Source organism: Phyllobates terribilis, unplaced genomic scaffold (genome assembly GCF_046119375.1).
Source record: "Phyllobates terribilis strain yellow unplaced genomic scaffold, ASM4611937v1 Scaffold_9__5_contigs__length_417890890, whole genome shotgun sequence".
In the NCBI taxonomy this organism is placed as follows: domain Eukaryota; kingdom Metazoa; phylum Chordata; class Amphibia; order Anura; family Dendrobatidae; genus Phyllobates; species Phyllobates terribilis.
This window is the reverse complement of record NW_027362769.1, coordinates 329896342-329915133: the sequence shown is the minus strand read 5'-3', so window position 1 is coordinate 329915133 and position 18792 is coordinate 329896342.

Sequence of the window (18792 nt, the reverse complement as noted above, 5' to 3'; positions counted from 1 at the left end):
AAGCATTACCTTGCCTCCTCCAAATTCACCGTGTACACGGATAACAACCCGTTGACACACCTGGACACTGCAAGGCTCGGTGCCCTGGAACAGAGATGGATGGCCCGCCTGTCCAACTTTGAATTCACCATCAAATACCGGGCAGGACGCTCAAATGCCAACGCGGATGCCCTGTCTAGAATGCCGAACTTACCGGACGTAGGGGAAGATCCAGAAGATCTGGAAGAAGTTGAGCTCCCTGCGTTCCACCGTCATGGGATTACCCTGTATTCCCACCGTGTGAAGTACAGGCGCTCCGTGACGTTCAATCCCTTGCCCCACTACAACTGGGCGGAGACGCAAGACAGTGATCCCGCAGTCCATTTGGTGAAGGAAATGCTGACCCAGGCCGATGCCCGTCTTGACCCAGATGCTCCGGAGGAGACCAAGCAACTGTGGAAGGAGAAAAGTAAGCTGTTCCTCTACAGGGAGAAGCTGTGCCAGAGAATGGTTAACTCTCGAACACATGAGTTGACCTGGCAGGTAGTGGTCCCAAGACGAGACACGGCTATGGTTCTGGAGGCATACCACAACGGAGCAGGGCATTTCGGATGGAAGAAGCTGGAGTTCTTGTTGCGTGAACGGTTCTACTGGGTAGGCATGAGAGGAGCCATCGAGAGGTGGTGCAGAGACAGTGGCCCGTGCCACCTGAGAAGAAAAGACCGAGCCAGCCAGAAGACTCCCCTGCAGCCCATCATCACCAGACAGCCACTGGAACTGGTAGCCCTGGACCATGTGAAACTGGCTCCAAGCAGATCTGGGTATGTCTACGCCCTCACAATCGTAGATCATTACTCCCGGTTCCTGGTGGTGGTCCCGGTCAAGGACTTAATGGCTCAAACAGCAGCTAGAGCCTTCCAGCAGCACTTCTGCCATCCACACGGGTACCCGGACCAAGTGTTGACAGACCAAGGACCAGCCTTCGAAGCGGATGTCTTTCAGGAGTTCTGCAACCTGTATGGCTGCAAGAAGATAAGAACAACGCCCTATCACCCTCAAACCAATGGACTCTGCGAGAAGATGAACCAGGTGGTGATAGATCTGCTAAAAACATTGCCCCTGGAAGAACGCAGTCTGTGGCCTGAGAAACTGCCCGATCTGGTGGACCTGTATAACCACATCCCTGTAGGTTCCACCAACTGTACCCCGGCTTACCTAATGAGAGCAAGACCTGGTAAGCTGCCTATTGACCTGGATATGGGAGTCCTGACGCCTGAGGACACCTCGCCAGAGGCAGACTGGGATACAGAACGGCAGCAGCAGTATCGGAAAGTACAGGAGAGCTTCGAGCGAAGTCTGTCTCAAGCTAGAGAAAGGCAAGAGAAGGCTTATAACCAGTATGCTCCCGCTGTTCCCCTGGTACCTGGAGAGCAGGTCTTGAAGAGGAAGAGGCGGCTCCACAAGTTGGACGACCAGTGGGAGAAGGACCCGTACACCGTACTGCCATCAAGCCATGAGAACCCAAAAATCTGCGTAATCAGTAAGGATGGAGGAGAAACCACAGACATTGTCTCCAGAGACCACCTGAAGAAGTGTCCCGAGCAGCTGCAAAGCCCTGAAGAAGATCAAGGAAACCCTCAACCCGCAGAGGAAAGGGATGAAATTATCAGTACCGTACTCGGAGACTTCCCCCGGTGTTGGACACAAGTAAACGGCGCTGTCGTGGTACCCGTCCTCACGTTTCTCCAGCCAGCCCCGCAAGTGCCTACAGAGGAACCGGTAGAGCTGGAAGAGCAGCCGGCCCAAGAGGCAGAAGAGTCCACACCAGCAGTACAGGAGGATCAACCCTCTGCTAGTAGTGAGCCTGCCGTGCCCCTAGTGAGCCAAAGAGTGCGCAGACAGCTGCCCAGCTTACCCATAACACCTCCTGCACCCTGTAGTGCAGGACCAGTTAGTGAGCTCCGTAGGTCCACTAGAGTCACTAGAGGTCAGATGCCCGCTCGCTGGAGAATCTAAACTAATGCACTGTGAATTTATCTGCTAACTGTTTATGGTTTATGTTTGTTGCCTGTTATTAATTATGTTTCTCAGTTACCCTGCAGATTTTTATGGACTAACAGGTTATGGACGCTGGATAACCGTAACAGTTTTGTAGATAGTTGCACCATGGTGCCTCTTGCGAAGACGGCCGCGGAAGAGAAAACCTGTCTGGCGTGGCCTCCTTGCGGCCCAAAGTAGTTAGTCTACCCTTGCAGCCACGCCCAAGGCCAACGCAAGGGGTTTGCTTTGGACAGGTCCCCTACTTCTCTTAAAGTTTCACCTTGGGTGATATGGACACCCGGTTGCGGACACGCCGTGACCTTTAAATAACTAAAGCTTCTTGTAAATATGTTATCATATTATTGTTTATACCCTGTTATTATGTTTTAAAAATGTGTTTAGTCCCGGAGTACTAAAATTTACTAGGGGGGAATGTGACACCCCAGGGGTCTGGTTGCCACAGTAATAGAGATATTATGTCTGAGAGCAAGTGGGAGGTTTCTCTGGTCAGGAGCCCTAAGCATGCAACACTGCCCGTCCAGACCTGGGAGGGGAGGAATCTGCCCTTATAAACTGGGTCTGGGGCGGGATTAGGAGAGACAGAGCCTACAGAACAAGCAGAGCAGTCAGAGCCTGGAGTAAAGCTGCAGACACAGGAAAAGATACATCAGGAGCTCTGTAGGAGCAGAGGCAGAAGGCCAGGGGCTGTGAGCAGAGATATAGCTCGCCCTGGCTGAAGTTACTAAAACCGGACACAGGAGTCCGAGGCTGTGGGGACTGATATATACCCTGCAGCAGAAACCAGCCGGCAGGGGATTCCAGGTCCTCTGGCCATAGAAGCCCGGAGGCTCAGTCACAAAGAAGGGACCAGCGCCGCCATCCAGGAGCGGAGGCTAACAGAAGGCCCCAAGTCACCAGCCATACGGGTGAGCACCACACAGTATACTCAGGGACGTGGGCTACTTGTAACCGCTGACAGCAAGGTAGCCAGGAAGAGTGCAGATAAACGGGGAGGCCTACAACTCCACCTGGCCAGGGGAACTCCTGCTTGCTCGCAGACTGACCAGGCCCCTTATACTAGTCAGTACTCCCGGGAGGGTCTGCCTTGTACCATCAGTAAAGACCCTGAACTGCACCTCACGTCTCTGTGATTCCTTGCCGCACCAGCACCATTAGCACTGGGACCCTCACACCATCACTCCCATCATCTCTCACATTAGCTGCCCTGAGGCAATACTTCTCCCGTGGGGAGTTATCCCATACTCGGCTGCGCAAACAACATCAGCCTCAGCGGTCGGCAGCGCAGCGGCGGTCCCCACTGATCGCAATCCACGGGTGGCGTAGTCGGACATTTGCTATACATTAAGACTGCCACTGGTTTGACCACCCTGGGCACGGACCGGGTCACCGCCACATGGAGACTACAACCCCCAGCATTCTACAACAGGCCCGCTTCCGGGTTCCCCTGCACAACACAGGCCCAGGGGGCGCGTCATATACGAGTAAAGATACGGTTATCAAGATAGAGTCTGTGTGTGGGGATCTTGCTGGGCCAGATCATAGATACCAATGCGCGGCCTTGCCCGCGGTCACTTCATCTGGCATAGTCGGCAGGATATGTGACCAACAGGATTCCCACCCAGGCCATGTGTACAGTCAGAAAGCCCCGCCGGTGTCTATTGTGAATCAGGTCAGCAAATTTGGCGGACGAAACTACCCTGTACCAGAGTGGGCGGAACAAGTCCGGATACTGGGGGAAATGTATAATATTGACCCTAAGACCTTGGCAGAAATAGCGGTACTGACGCTAGAGGGGGAGGCATGGACGACAGTCAGACTGGAGACGGTCAGGGGCCAGCGTACAGTAGATGATTTGGTGCGGGTGCTGGAGAACACCTATGGGCCGACCACATACCAGGGAACACTGCGACACATGTTCTTTAGACGGACGCAGCTTGAATGGGAGGATATTCCCCAATATGCGAACGCCCTTCAGGTACTCCTTGAACAAACCTGTGGAAAAGGGGAGCTACTAGCTGGTATGGCTTCTCGTGACCTGGTACTGAGAGACCAATTTGTAATAGGACTGAGAGACCAGTTTCTTAACCGCACGTTACAGGACTTGATCCGGATGATGCCGGCTCTTACTTTTGCTGAAGTCAAACAGGAAGCCATAGAACGTTCAAGGGGACCCGTCATGGATGTGGGGATTCAAGGTGCTGCGTGCAGATCCATATCTGACGTTAAAAATCCGAACAGTGACACGGAAGACCTGAAACAGATGGTAGCAGACTTACAGAGACAGATATTACAGTTAACATTAGACCGACAGGGAGACCAGCGAAGACAGCCTAGTCGTCCCATGAGACAGTGTTGGTCATGCAGTGATCCTCGCCATAGGGCAAATCATTGTCCTCAACACTTCCCTCCTCAACAACCTCCGTCGCACCAACGAACAAACCCCCAGTCACCCCAGCGAAGGGAATTTCGATCAGACCAGCGAATGGAACCCCAGCCATATCCACAAGCAGAGCTACCACGCCGGGCCTCACCACAATGGCCGCTGTTAAACTAGACACCCCTGCAGCTGAGACTCGCGCAGCAGGGGAGGCCAAGGAGAGGGGTGTGGAAAAACAGAGCCGATGGTGGAGTGCTCTTGCCTCGAATAGCCCGACACTTGAAGTTGTCCTGGAAGGAATTGCCGTACAGGGACTGATGGACACCTGGTCACAAGTGACCACGATCTCTGAACAGTTTTACGAAAATTACCTCAAACCAAGAACTGCTCGTGACCCAGACACCACCATTAAGATTATTGCGGCTAATAATCTACCCATTCCAGTGACCGGAGTTGCTTGGATGGACACAAAGGCCTGCGGACAGGACTTAGGGAAATGAGGGATCGACATCGTCAAGGAAGGTTTCGGCTCCGAGACCCCAGTGATAGTTGGAATGAACATCTTGAAAGACCTGGATCTTATGCTGTTGACAACAAAAGGACCCAAATTACTGGCAGAAAGTCACCAAACATAAGCCGACTCGTCTGGCATTCCAGCGCGTAATCCGGACCGTTGGACTTCAACAGATGGCAGAGGAACAACTACCCCTAGCCGCCATTACGGTGCCACGCCTTACCCGGATTACTTTGCCCGCTGAAAAAGAGACAGTCATTTCCTTACCCCTTAACACCCACCGACAACTTGAGGGGGTTGAAGTGTTGATCGAGCCGAGGACCCCAAGTGGGGGTAAGCTAAACCCACTAGTTGCTCGCACTCTAGCCGTCGTGAGGAACGGGAGAGTCCCTGTCAGGCTAAACAACACCGCAGACGTAGGCCTAGCCCTTGAAGCCGGCACTCAACTTGCCCGGGTATATGCTCTACACACGGAAGTGAATCCCATTGGGCCCCTAGAATTCACCCCATCTACAGAAGGCGACTGGACGGTAACCGTCTCAGCCATAAACGCTCAAGTAGACGATGAAGACATTGGGCGAAAACTACGGGAAAAAGTGCAGCTAGACACGTCTCAGTACTCCAAAAAAGAAGTGTCTCAAGTGGAGGAACTCCTGCGGGAACACCAAGGCTCCTTTGCAAAGCATGACACAGACTTTGGGTGTACCACCAGTATCCAGCACGAGATACCCACGGGCGATACCCCCCCTATCCGCGAGAGGTACCAGCAGATACCACCTCAGCAATACCAGGAGGTGAAAAGCCCGTTAGAATCTATGCTACACGCCGGAGTGGTACGTGAAAGCCAGAGCCCGTGGGCTGCACCCGTGGTGATAGTCAAAAAGAAAGATGGTTCCCTAAGGTTTTGCGTGGACTACCGTAGGCTGAACGCTTGCACTATCCGGGACTCATATCCACTTCCTCGGATCGAAGAGTCACTGACCGCCCTGAAGAAGGCCAAATATTTTTCGTCCCTAGACCTGGCCAGTGGATATTGGCAGGTTCCAATGAGTGAGAAGGACAGGGAAAAGACCGCCTTCATCCTTCCCATGGGCCTGTATGAGTTCGACCGGATGCCGTTCGGCTTGAATAACGCACTGGGGACCTTTCAGAGACTAATGGAACGCTGTCTGGGGGACTTCAACTTTGAGTTTACGCTGATATACCTTGACGACATCGTGGTATACTCCGCCACCTTTGAAGATCATCTTCACAAGCTTGGCCAAGTGTTCCAGCGCTTGAGGCGACACGGCTTGAAGTTGAAGCCCAGCAAGTGCCGTCTGTTCCAGCAGGAAATCGACTACTTGGATCTCGGCCGAAGGCGTCCAGCCCTTTCCGGAGAAGATAGCAGCCGTTCAAGAGTGGCCGCAGCCAACTACCGTCAAAGAAGTCCGGGTTTTTCTGGGGCTAGCAGGCTACTACCGTTGGTTTGTCAAGGACTTTGCTCGGCTTGCTGAACCACTGCATGAGGTTCTCCGAGGGACCGCGAACAGCCCCAGTGGACGACGCATCAGTTGGGGGCCTGACCGAGAAAAATCCTTTCAGGCACTTAAGGCTGCTCTAACATCACCCCCTGTTCTGGCATATGCAGACTACACATTACCGTTTCAGTTGCACACTGACGCCAGCCTTCAAGGTCTAGGGGCGGTCCTCTCTCAAGTTCAAGATAATAAAGAACGCGTGATTGCCTATGCCAGTAGGTCTCTCCGTGACACCGAAAAGAATCCCGTCAACTACAGCTCCTTCCGCTTGGAACTCTTGGCTCTTACTTGAGCTATGATGGAGAAATTTGCCGGCTATCTGACAGGAGTGGAGGTGCTGGTCTTGACTAGAGATGAGCGTTGTTCTACTCGAACTGTTCGCCAATCTCAAATTCGAGCTGTTTTGGGCAGTGTTCGAGCCGTTCGGCGAACACGAACGATTTGAGAAAAATTCGGCTGTTCGAGGTTATGTTCGATAACTGTTCGTGCACCAAAATCATAACTGGATTTTTTCTCAGTAATGATGAAAATTAATGTTAATACGCAGTTTGAGTGTACAGCGGGGTGGGGGGAGGGGCAGGGGATGGATCTCTGCAGGAATAATGAAGATCTCCATTTTTTTTTCTCTTTCCCGCATTTGCAGTGGGGAGGTGCAGTCTGTCAGCCTATCAGCAGCGCACACACGGAGCGAACTGCTGTTTTTCACACAAGCAAGGGCATGTGTCATTGGCAGTGTATGTCACATGTCCTTGCCCTATAAGACCAAGCCATTTTCCCCGTCGCCACCATTTTCTCACTGCTGCAGCTGCGTGTTAGACGGCACCGCTGTTGCTGTGTGCGCTATACCTTGTTAATTTCAAGCCAATTTTCGCACAAATCTACAGATAGCTTGGGAGTAGGGAATAGTTGTGATTGCAGTCCTTTTAAGAACTAGGTTACAGCCTTTCCTACGACTTTTATCAGGCAGGTCTGTGCTCTTAAATAGATAGATTGTGGGAGTAAAGACTAATTGTAATTGCAGTCCTTTTCAGGACTAGGTTACATCAGTTCCTATCAGTTTTTGACAGGCAGGTCTGTGCCAGTGCTGTGCAAGTTTTTTTCACAGCATTTGGCTGAATCTAGCAAAGCTAATCCTTTTTGGCCTATTGCAGAGTGTGTTAGTCAGTGGAGTAGCCTATCTGTGTTGCAAGATATACCACCTGTGTATAGAATACCATTTTTTTACTGCACCTAGTGAAGTAAAATCTTTTGGGCATAGCATCATTCTATTAGTCCATCTATACTGACCTCCATCAGGTTGCAAATTGAATATAATTTTTTTCTGCATCTAGCTCTGAAAAAATATTTGGGCTTCTAGCAGTGTGTGGGACTTGTTCTATTAGTCCATCTATACTGACCTCCATCAGGTTGCAAACTGAATATAATTTTTTTCTGCATCTAGCTCTGAAAAAATATTTGGCCTTCTAGCAGTGTGTGGGACTTTCTCTATTAGTCCATCTATACTGACCTCCATCAGGTTGCAAATTAAAAATAATTTTTATCTGCATCTACCTCTGAAAAAATATTTGGGCTTCTAGCTGTGTGTGGGACTTGTTCTATTAGTCCATCTATACTGACCTCCATCAGGTTGCAAACTGAATATAATTTTTTCTGCATCTAGCTCTGAAAAAATATTTGGCCTTCTAGCAGTGTGTGGGACTTTCTCTATTAGTCCATCTATACTGACCTCCATCAGGTTGCAAATTAAAAATAATTTTTATCTGCATCTAGCTCTGAAAAAATATTTGGCCTTCTAGCAGTGTGTGGGACTTTCTCTATTAGTCCATCTATACTGACCTCCATCAGGTTGCAAATTAAAAATAATTTTTATCTGCATCTACCTCCGAAAAAATATTTGGGCTTCTAGCTGTGTGTGGGACTTGTTCTATTAGTCCATCTATACTGACCTCCATCAGGTTGCAAACTGAATATAATTTTTTTCTGCATCTAGCTCTGAAAAAATATTTGGCCTTCTAGCAGTGTGTGGGACTTTCTCTATTAGTCCATCTATACTGACCTCCATCAGGTTGCAAATTAAAAATAATTTTTTTTCTGCATCTACCTCTGAAAAAATATTGGGCTTCTAGCTGTGTGTGGGACTTGTTCTATTAATCCATCTATACAGACCTCCATCAGGTTGCAAACTGAATATAATTTTTTTCTGCATCTAGCTCTGAAAAAATATTTGGCCTTCTAGCAGTGTGTGGGACTTTCTCTATTAGTCCATCTATACTGACCTCCATCAGGTTGCAAATTCAAAATAATTTTCATCTGCATCTACCTCTGAAAAAATATTTGGGCTTCTAGCTGTGTGTGGGACTTGTTCTATTAGTCCATCTATACTGACCTCCATCAGGTTGCAAACTGAATATAATTTTTTTCTGCATCTAGCTCTGAAAAAATATTTGGCCTTCTAGCAGTGTGTGGGACTTTCTCTATTAGTCCATCTATACTGACCTCCATCAGGTTGCAAATTCAAAATAATTTTTATCTGCATCTACCTCTGAAAAAATATTTGGACTTCTAGCTGTGTGTGGGACTTGTTCTATTAGTCCATCTATACTGACCTCCATCAGGTTGCAAACTGAATATAATTTTTTTCTGCATCTAGCTCTGAAAAAATATTTGGCCTTCTAGCAGTGTGTGGGACTTGTTCTATTAGTCCACCTATACTGACCTCCATCAGGTTGCAAATTCAAAATAATTTTTTGTCTGCATCTAGCTCTGAAAAAATATTTGGCCTTCTAGCAGTGTGTGGGACTTTCTCTATTAGTCCATCTATACTGACCTCCATCAGGTTGCAAACTGAATATATTTTTTTTCTGCATCTACCTCTGAAAAAATATTTGGGCTTCTAGCTGTGTGTGGGACTTGTTCTATTAGTCCATCTATACTGACCTCCATCAGGTTGCAAATCGAATATAATTTTTTTCTGCATCTAACCCAGCCAATAGTTTTGGCCTAATACCACAGTTTGGCCACTCAGCTCTGCTCGGTTCCCATCCATTGTTTTTTTGTGCAAACAACTCCAGAGTTGTGAATTAGTTAACCACCAAAATGAGTGGAAAAAGGCCTGCTGCTGGTGGAAAGGGGAATAGGCGTGTTGGGAAGGGGAAAAAAGGTTGTGTCCGTGGGGTAGGTGTTAAAGCAACAGTAACATCTGCAGAAGAAAGACCATCTTCCAGCCAAACTAAAATGTCTACTTCTTTTAGCGGACAATGTGATAAGATCCCTTTCTTACGGCCACGCCAATCGCTACAAATTCCAGATGAGGCACAAAAACAGCAGGTGCTTCAACGGATATCAAGTGCTCCTTTAAGTGGGCTCTCCTCCACATCAACTTCAACATCACAAATACTCCAGTCCTCAAAGGTGTCACCCCAATCGCACTTGCTTCCTCACAGCTCCCAAATCTCCAGCTGCCCGTCTGAGTATGAGGTAGAACAGATGGTTGAGTCTGCAGAGCTGTTTACTCATACTATAGCCTGGGAATCAGAGGTCGACTCCAGCGCTTCTGTGAATCCAGACGAGGAAATGATCTGCACTGATGCCCAGAATCTTTATGAGTCGGATCCAGGACCAGACGCAGAAGGTTCTGACCATAATGTAGACCCTCATTCCCAAACTGTAACTCCTGTTGGTGGAGACAATGAGGAAGACGATGATGAGACTCAAATACCTGATTGGAGCGACAACTTTAGTTTTTTGTCAGGGCAGGAACAGGTTGGCTCTGAGGACGACGGGTGTGATAACGCACAGGGTGATGATGATGAGGTTGGAGATCCCACTTACTGTCAACCCACAGTCAGCCAAGAGATGAGGTCAGCAGAGGAGGTGGAGGAAGATGCTAGTGACGACGAGGTCAGGTTGCGCCTTCCTGGACAGAGACGTAGTACTGGAAGCACGTCAACAACTGCATCCTCAAACACAACTCTGTCTCTCACCACAAGTCGTGGTGGCTCTTCAGGTCGCATGGGTGCTAAGCCTTGCATAGCCTGGGCATTTTTTCAGATCGATAAAGATGACCCAACTCGTGTTATCTGTAACATTTGTCAGCAAAAGCTAAGTAGAGGCCAAAAAATACATAGTTTGAGTACTTCATGCATGAACCGGCACATGGACATGAAGCATAAGTTGCAGTGGGAAGCTCAGTCTGCTACAATGCGGCCTAGCTGGCCGGGCCAACCACCGTCTGCCATATCTTGTGCATCCGCGGCCTCTTCATCCTCTGTGACTGGGGGGACAGCAGTCACACCTGTTTTGGGGCGCAGACCTGCCACCTCTTTACCCGCAACAGCCAGCGTGATTGGCAGGTCATCATTTTCTTTGGAGGTGGTAACACCAGCTGGTGTTGAGCGCTGTCCGACATCGATAGCACCACCTTTGGATCAAGGCAACCTAACATGTCCGCCTGCATCTTCCTCACAGACCGGCAGTTTGCCGGGGACACCCTTATCAACCCCGTCTAAGCACAATAGCCAGCCCTCGGTCCCTCAGATGTGGACAAGTAAAAGACCATTTCCTCCTAGCCATGAGAAAGCTAAGAGGTTGAATTTCACCATCTGCAAGCTCTTGGCTACAGAAATGCTGCCTTTCCGCCTGGTGGACACAGAGGATTTTCGAGACCTTATGTCCGTCGCAGTGCCCCAGTACCAGATGCCCAGTCGGCACTACTTCTCAAAGAAAGGTGTGCCTGCGCTCCACCAGCATGTCGCACACAACATCACCGCTTCTTTGAGAAACTCTGTGTGTGACAGGGTGCATTTCACCACAGACACTTGGACGAGTAGGCATGGACAGGGGCGTTACATGTCGCTGACTGGGCACTGGGTAACTATGGTGACAGCAGGACAAGGGGCTGCTGTCCAAGTCTTGCCGTCCCCACGAGTTGTGCGTCAATCCTCTTTATGTCAAAGTTCCTCCACTGCTTCTGCCTCCTCAACCTCCTCTCGGTCTTCCACCTGCACCCAAAGCCTGTCTGGTCATGCCACAAGCTTTCTAACTGCGCAGAAGGGATCCTGCACACCTCCTTACTATGCTGGCAGTAGGGCTCAACGTCATCAGGCGGTTTTTACTTTGAAATGTCTGGGAAATGTGAGTCACACAGCTGAGGAGTTGTGGTCAGCTCTGGAGAACCAATTTCATGAATGGTTGTCTCCACTGGACCTGAAACCAGGGAAGGCCGTGTGCGACAATGCTGCAAACCTGGGTGCGGCCCTTCGCCGGGGCAATGTCACACACGTGCCTTGTATGGCTCACGTGTTGAACCTGGTTGTCCAGCAATTTTTAGCCCACTATCCCAGACTAGATGGCCTTCTGCAGAGGGCACGGTCGCTGTGTGCTCACTTCCGCCGTTCGCATCCCGCAGCTCAGCGACTTACATCTCTACAGAAGTCGTTGGGCCTGCCACTTCACCGGCTAAAATGCGATGTGCCTACCCGGTGGAATTCAACTCTGCACATGTTGCAGCGACTGTGGCAGCACCGACAAGCCCTGGTGCAATACGTTCTGACGTATAGCCTGGGCCAACGAGATCCAGAGGTGGGGCAAATCACGCTGGAGGAGTGGTCTCAGATCAGGGACCTATGCACCCTTCTGCACAGTTTTGAAATGGCGACGAAGATGTTTAGTGCTGACGATGCCATTATCAGCATGACTATTCCGGTGATTTACATGCTGGAGCACATGTTAAACAGAATTCGGAGTCAGGTGGTGGCACAAGAGGAGGTGGAGGAAGTAGAGGAGGAGGAGTTGTATGCGGAAGGGCTAACATCTGCAAGGTCCAGACGGTCGGCAGCACCAAGGCGGCAGGCATGTGAGGGTGGGGGAGATGGTTTTACCAGGGCGCATGGTAGCAGCCAAACTAGTGAGGAAGGTGCAGGAGCCCAGGAAGAAGTGGAGGACGAACTGATGGAAGACTCATCAGATGAGGGAGACCTTGATCACATTTCTGTTGTGCGAGGTTGGGGGGAGAGGACAGAGGAAGGAAGCATGATTGTTACCTCGCCACCAACACAACAGGGACTTGGTGCTCCTGGATGCGCAACACACATGAGTGCCTTCTTGCTGCACTACCTGCAACATGACCCTCGAATTGTGAGAATTAGAAATAATCCTGACTACTGGGTTGCCACACTGTTAGATTCCCGGTACAAAAGTAAATTTGCCGAAATTATTCCTGCCATAGAAAGGGATGCACGCATGCAGGAGTATCAGCAGAGACTGTTGCAGAATCTTACATGTGCTTTTCCCCAAAACACTAGTGGTGCACGTAGTGAATCTCACAGTTCCAACTTGCCAACCGTGGGACCGTCAAGTGTTCAGCACTCAAACCGTAACAGAACCACAGTATCTGCTGGTAACATCAATTTTGCGGAATCATTTCACCACTTTTTTAGCCCATCCTTTGCAAGGCCACAGGAGACAAGAAGTCTGACACATAGTCAATCGCCTACAGACGATGGTACAGGAGTATCTCCAAGTAAACATTGAAGCCATGACTGTGTCACTGGACCCTTGCTCTTTTTGGGCTTCCAATCTGGATAAATGGCCGGAGCTAGCCACTTACGCCTTGGAGATCTTGTCATGCCCCGCAGCCAGCGTTCTGTCTGAACGCTGCTGGTGGTGTGCTGACAGATAAGCGCACGCGGCTCTCCACTGATAATGTAGACAGACTCACGTTCATAAAGATGAACAAATCATGGATCCGAAACGACTTTTCTACCCCTGTGTCATCCTGGGGAGAGTAAAAGCTTGATGATTGGTTAAAATCACCCTACCAACCGTTTTAAGCTTTCAAATTACTAATCATGTTTATCTGTATCTTGGCTGGAAAATAATTTGGGCTTTGTAGCAGTGTGCAGCACTGATTCTATTAGGCCATCTATAATAAGCTCCACCAGATTTAAAATTACTAATCATGTTTATCTGTATCTTGGCTGGAAAATAATTTGGGCTTTGTAGCAGTGTGCAGCACTGATCCTATTAGGCCATCTATACTAAGCTCCACCAGATTTAAAATTAATAATAATTTTTAGCTGCATCTAGCCCGGAAAATAATTTTGGGGCTCTGAGATGCGCAAGACACATAAGTGCCTTCTTGCTGCACTACCTGCAACATGACCCTCATATTGTCAGAATTCGAAGTAATCATGACTACTGGGTTGCCACACTCTTAGATCCCCCAAACTTTTCGATCAACCTTTTCATTTTAATAAAGACCAAAAAATGGTCATTTTTGAAATTATAAGCATTAGCAGGTTATTAGAAACTGAAATCAAACAGTTTTCAACTCAAAACTTTATTCTAGGTGATGTTACATTTTCACATAGGACCCCTTGTTCGAAAGGAGCTTCTGAACTCTCTCGTCCATTGAATTTGTCAGGTTTTGGATGGTTTCTGCTTCAATTGTTTTGCATGAGGACAGAATACCCTCCCAGAGCTGTTGCTTAGATGTGAACTGCCTCCCGCCATCATAGACACTCCTTTTGATGATGCTCCAGAGGTTCTGAATGGGGTAGAGGTCAGGGGAGCATGGGGGTCACACCATAAGTTTGTCCCCTTTTATGCCCATATCAGCCAGAGATGCAGATGTTTTATGTGCAGCATGAGATGGTGCATTATCATGCAAAAAAATGATCTTGCTGTGAAATACACGGTTCTTCTTCTTGAACCATGGCAGGAAGTGCTGTTTGAGAAAATCCACATACATTATGGAGTTCATCTTTAGCGCCTTCAGGGATCCTAAAGGGGCCGACAATCTCTCTCCCCATGATTCCAGCCCAAAACATTACTCCACCTCCTCCTTGTTGGCGCTGTAGCCGTGTTTGCGTGGGGTGTCCATCAACCAGCCATCCTCCACTCCATCCATCTGGACCATCGAGCGCTGCACGGCACTCATCCGTGAACAAAACAGTTTTGAAATCAGTCTTCATGTAATGTTTGGCCCACTGGAGCCGTTTCTGCTTGTGTGAAGTGGATAGAGGAGGTCGACAGGATGGCGTATGCACAGCTGCAAACCTCTGAAGGACCCTGCATCTTGTTGTTCGGGGGACGTTGGAGGCACCAGCAGCTTCAAAAACTTGTCTGCTGCTATGACAAGGCTTTTTTGCCGCTGCTCTTTTAACCTCACGTAATTGCCTGTAGGAAAGAGTCCTCAATTTGCCCTTATCAGCACGCACACGTGTGTACTGTGAATCAGCTACATACTTCTTGATTGCCAAGACACTTCATCCTGATCATCGCACAATGTTGATTGTAGTCATGCCTTGACCTAAACACTCCACAATTTGTTGCTTCTCAGCAGCCGACACATCCTTTTTCTTTCCCATTTTGGCAGAAAATGTAGGCTGCTTAATAATGTGAGACAGCCTTCTGAAGTAGTCTTGCCTTTCATTGGACACACCTGCCAAACTAATTAGCACAGGTGTCTGCAATTGCTTACAGTGATATAAAGAGCCCTGACACACATCACCATCAATGAGTTTAACTGACAAACAAACAAATTCTTCCCTTATCACTCCTAAACACTTTTTGCATAATAATTTGGAACACAGTGTACATGTGCTTTTCCACAAAACACCAGTGGTTCATGTAGTGAATCTTACAGTTCTAACTTGCCAACCGTGGTCTGTATGGAGTTGTTCAATAAAGGGCCCAAAATTAAGATAACATAGATGGGAGAGGTCTCTATGAATAGGAATTCCTAAGTATTTGATACCCTGTGAGGGCCAGGCAAAGGGAAAGTTGGACTGGATGGAATCCTATATGGATTTGGGGAGGGAGACATCGAGGGCCTCAGACTTCGCTGCATTGATTTTAAAATTTGACCATGTAACAAAGTGATCTATTTCAGCCATAACAGCATGGATGGATATATGTGTTTGAGTGATATATACTAGGACATCATCAGCAAATAGAGAGCACTTGTACTCGGTGCCTCCCACCTCAATCCACCTAATATTGGGGTTATGGCGAATTGATGAGAGCAGGTGCTCCGTCACTAGGATGTATAAGAGAGGGGACAGAGGACATCCCTGCCTTGTCCCATTGGTGATTGTGAAAGGTGATGAAAATGTTCTGATGCACCCCCTGGGCCTTGGGACACCCGGAGCCGGACCCTTTTTGGTGGATGCTGGTGGTTGTAGTCTTCGTGGCGGCGACCCGGTTCCGTGGCTCAGGGTGGTCAAACCAGTGGCGGAACTATTTATGTGGTTTTGATGTTTAAATGTCCGACTACGCCACCCGTGGATTGCGGTCAGAGTGAACCGCCGCTGCAGGGCAGACCGCTGAGGCTGGTGTTGTGGGTGCAGCAGAGGGAAGCATAACTCCCCACGGGAGGAGTATAGCCTCAGGGCAGTGTATGCGGAGGATGGGGGTGATGGTGCAGGGCAGCAGCAGTAATGACACGGAGTCAGTGATGCAGTCCAGGGCCTTTACTCACAGTTCTTATTATCCAGACCACGTCTGCAGGTAACGGCTGCCCACGTCGTACTGTGCTCACCAGGTGAGGGGCTCAGACAACTCCCAGATAACTTTGGAGCGCTTCACAGGACCCCCTTTGTGTGTCCTTTGTCTGGCCTTTCTTACCAACCCTTCTGTCCGGCTGCCTCGGGCCTCCTCTTGGTAAACTTGGCGCCAGTTTCCCTGACCCTATGTGGTGCCTTCCTAGCGGGTGTAGCGAGGGGCTGCGCCACATAAAATGTCACAGCCTCCGGTTTCTAGCTGAGGGTCGTTTCCTGCCTCCACTAGTTTCGGGGACCGGTCTCCCCCTTTGGCCTGACCCCTCCACGCAGGTGGATTCGGGCGTGCGGTGGCGACTCGCCCGTCCGCACCCCTGGGATCCCTTCATTCCTCGTTCCTGGAGCCTTCTCCGCTCCTCTTCCTTCCTTCTCCCTCTTCCAGGCCTGGGCCTCTGTTACTAGGCCCGCCTCCGGAGCAGAGCTCATGCAGAGCCCCTGCTCCCTACCACTTCTGCTCAGACTTCTCTGCACTGAACTAAGATGGTGCCCACCTTTTATACTCCCTTCTCAATGCACCCAGGAACTGCTTCCTCCCTGCTCCTGCACTACAGGGTTCCCCTTCCTCAGTGTTCCCTCCCCCCACTCCAGCCAGGGACAGGGACTGTCGTGCCCATCTCAGAGGCATATTGGTCGCCCTGCCCCACGGCAATGTGGTGTAATGCATGCAGGTGTCGGGTCCTGATCCACACTCCATCCTTACCTGAGAGTGAGATATCACACCTCTGTGTGAGGTGCAATACCTCTGTAGCAACCGAGCCCTCAGGGTGCTACAGTTCCATTTATTTTCAGCCTAGGTGACGTATTGTGATACAGGGCCATGATTTTGGCTATAAAAGGGTCCCCTAGACCCATACCCCAAGCTTTTTAAGAGAATCATATATGGCGTGCCAGGAGACTCTATGGAATGCTTTCTCAGCATCCAACGAGAGTATCTAATTACAAATTTTTAACTGCATCTAGCCCAGGAAATACTTTGTGCCTAGTTGCAGTGTCTGCTAGTCAGCGGATTATCCCGGCTGTTAAGCAAGCTACACCACCTGTAGTTTGGACACTTAATTTTTTCAAAGGAAATGCTTCGGGACCATGGGATACTCAGTGAAGAGCATCAGGAGGCACCCCAAGGCATAGGGGCTGGGACTGGCAGTAGGATGCCTTGCAGTGGACAGCCGAGCTCGATCCTTATAAAAGCTTTTTAACTGCAGCAGCTTTAGTGGATGCTACTGGAGCTGGAATTACGCGGCTGCTGGCATGAGACTTGCCCTCCAATAGATCCTTGTAAATGGATTTAAAGTGTATTCATTCAAATTAGAGAGACAATTTAAATTAAAAAGCTTAGAGCTGCCTCCACCACAGGGGTGCTCGCTCGACCCACCAGCGGACAGGCACCAGTATTGGGAGAGGGGGGCTGGCCGTCAGGGTTCACCGCGGCTCTGGCACAAACCCGGCGACACGGAGGTGGCACGGGCAGGAGCGGACTGAACGTGTCGGCTTCTCACTTTTTGGATTTTAGAAGGGCATGACATGCCTATATCTGTGTCTCCCCCTCCTTTTACTCCTCCACCTCTTTTCTTTTCGCATGACTATATGTACTTGTCACTTTTCCATGTGTTAGTTGTGTCTTCTGAGCAGTTTGTCAGCTTTTGGACACCTTTGAAGGTGTTTTCTATGTGTTTCTATGTGTTTTTGTTTGCCTGCCATTGGTTTTAACGGTGTTCGAAGGTGTTCGACGAACCGAACCGAACTCGAACACTACGGGGGTGGCTCAACACTAGTCTTGATGGACAACAATCCTCTTGCCCACCTAGAGAATGCTAAACTAGGGGCAATGGAACAGCGCTGGATGGCCAGGCTCTCTAGATTCCAGTACAAAATTAAATACAGAGCGGGGAACGAGAGTCAGAATGCTGACAGCCTGTCTAGAGTGACATCATCCCCGCTAGTGGGGGACCGGGATGAAGAGTTGGAGGAAGATGAGATGCCTGACTTTGCCCGGCTCGCAAAACAAATAGAAGATAGCCGCCAGTATGCGGTAGGAGGGATTGAAGCCGTAGTGGGATCTCCCCTGTCCCAGCAAGATTGGGCCAAGCTTCAAGATCGAGATCCCGAGCACGTCTTACTGAAACAGTATGTGAATAAACAAGAGAAACCGCCCTCCGAAGTGAGAGCCCGATGTTTGCAGATTGTCGTCCCGGTGCAGTTGGCCCTTGAGATGGTGGGCGAAGCTCACAGGAGGAACGGCCACTTCGGCATAGACAAGACCCTCCGTTGGACCCAGCAGTTCATTTTTTGTCCGGGGCTCCGTAAGTTGGTTGAAAACGTCTGTCAAGCATGCCGTACCTGTGAATTCCACAAGTCCGCGGAGCAGCGTGCCCCCGTCCAGACTATTAAGACGTCGAGGCCCCTCGAGCTGTTGATGGTGGACTATCTGTTGATCGGAACGGCGAATAGTGGCTACCAGTACTGTCTGGTGATGGTGGACCACTTCACGAAATTCGCTGTCGCTGTCGCTACCAAGGATCAGACTGCTGAATCAGCTGCACAGGCTATCTGTCAGCAATTCGTTCGGGTCTACGGGTGTCCGGAGCGGCTACACTCTGATCAGGGGGCTTGTTTCGAAGGGCGAGTCATTGAAGAACTCCAACGGATGTATGGAATCAAGAAGTCCAGGACCACCCCTTACCATCCACAAGGGAATGGCGCGTGTGAACGCTTTAACCGGACCCTCTTACAACTGATCCGGACTTTGGCTGAAGACAAAAAGCCCGACTGGCCTCGATTCCT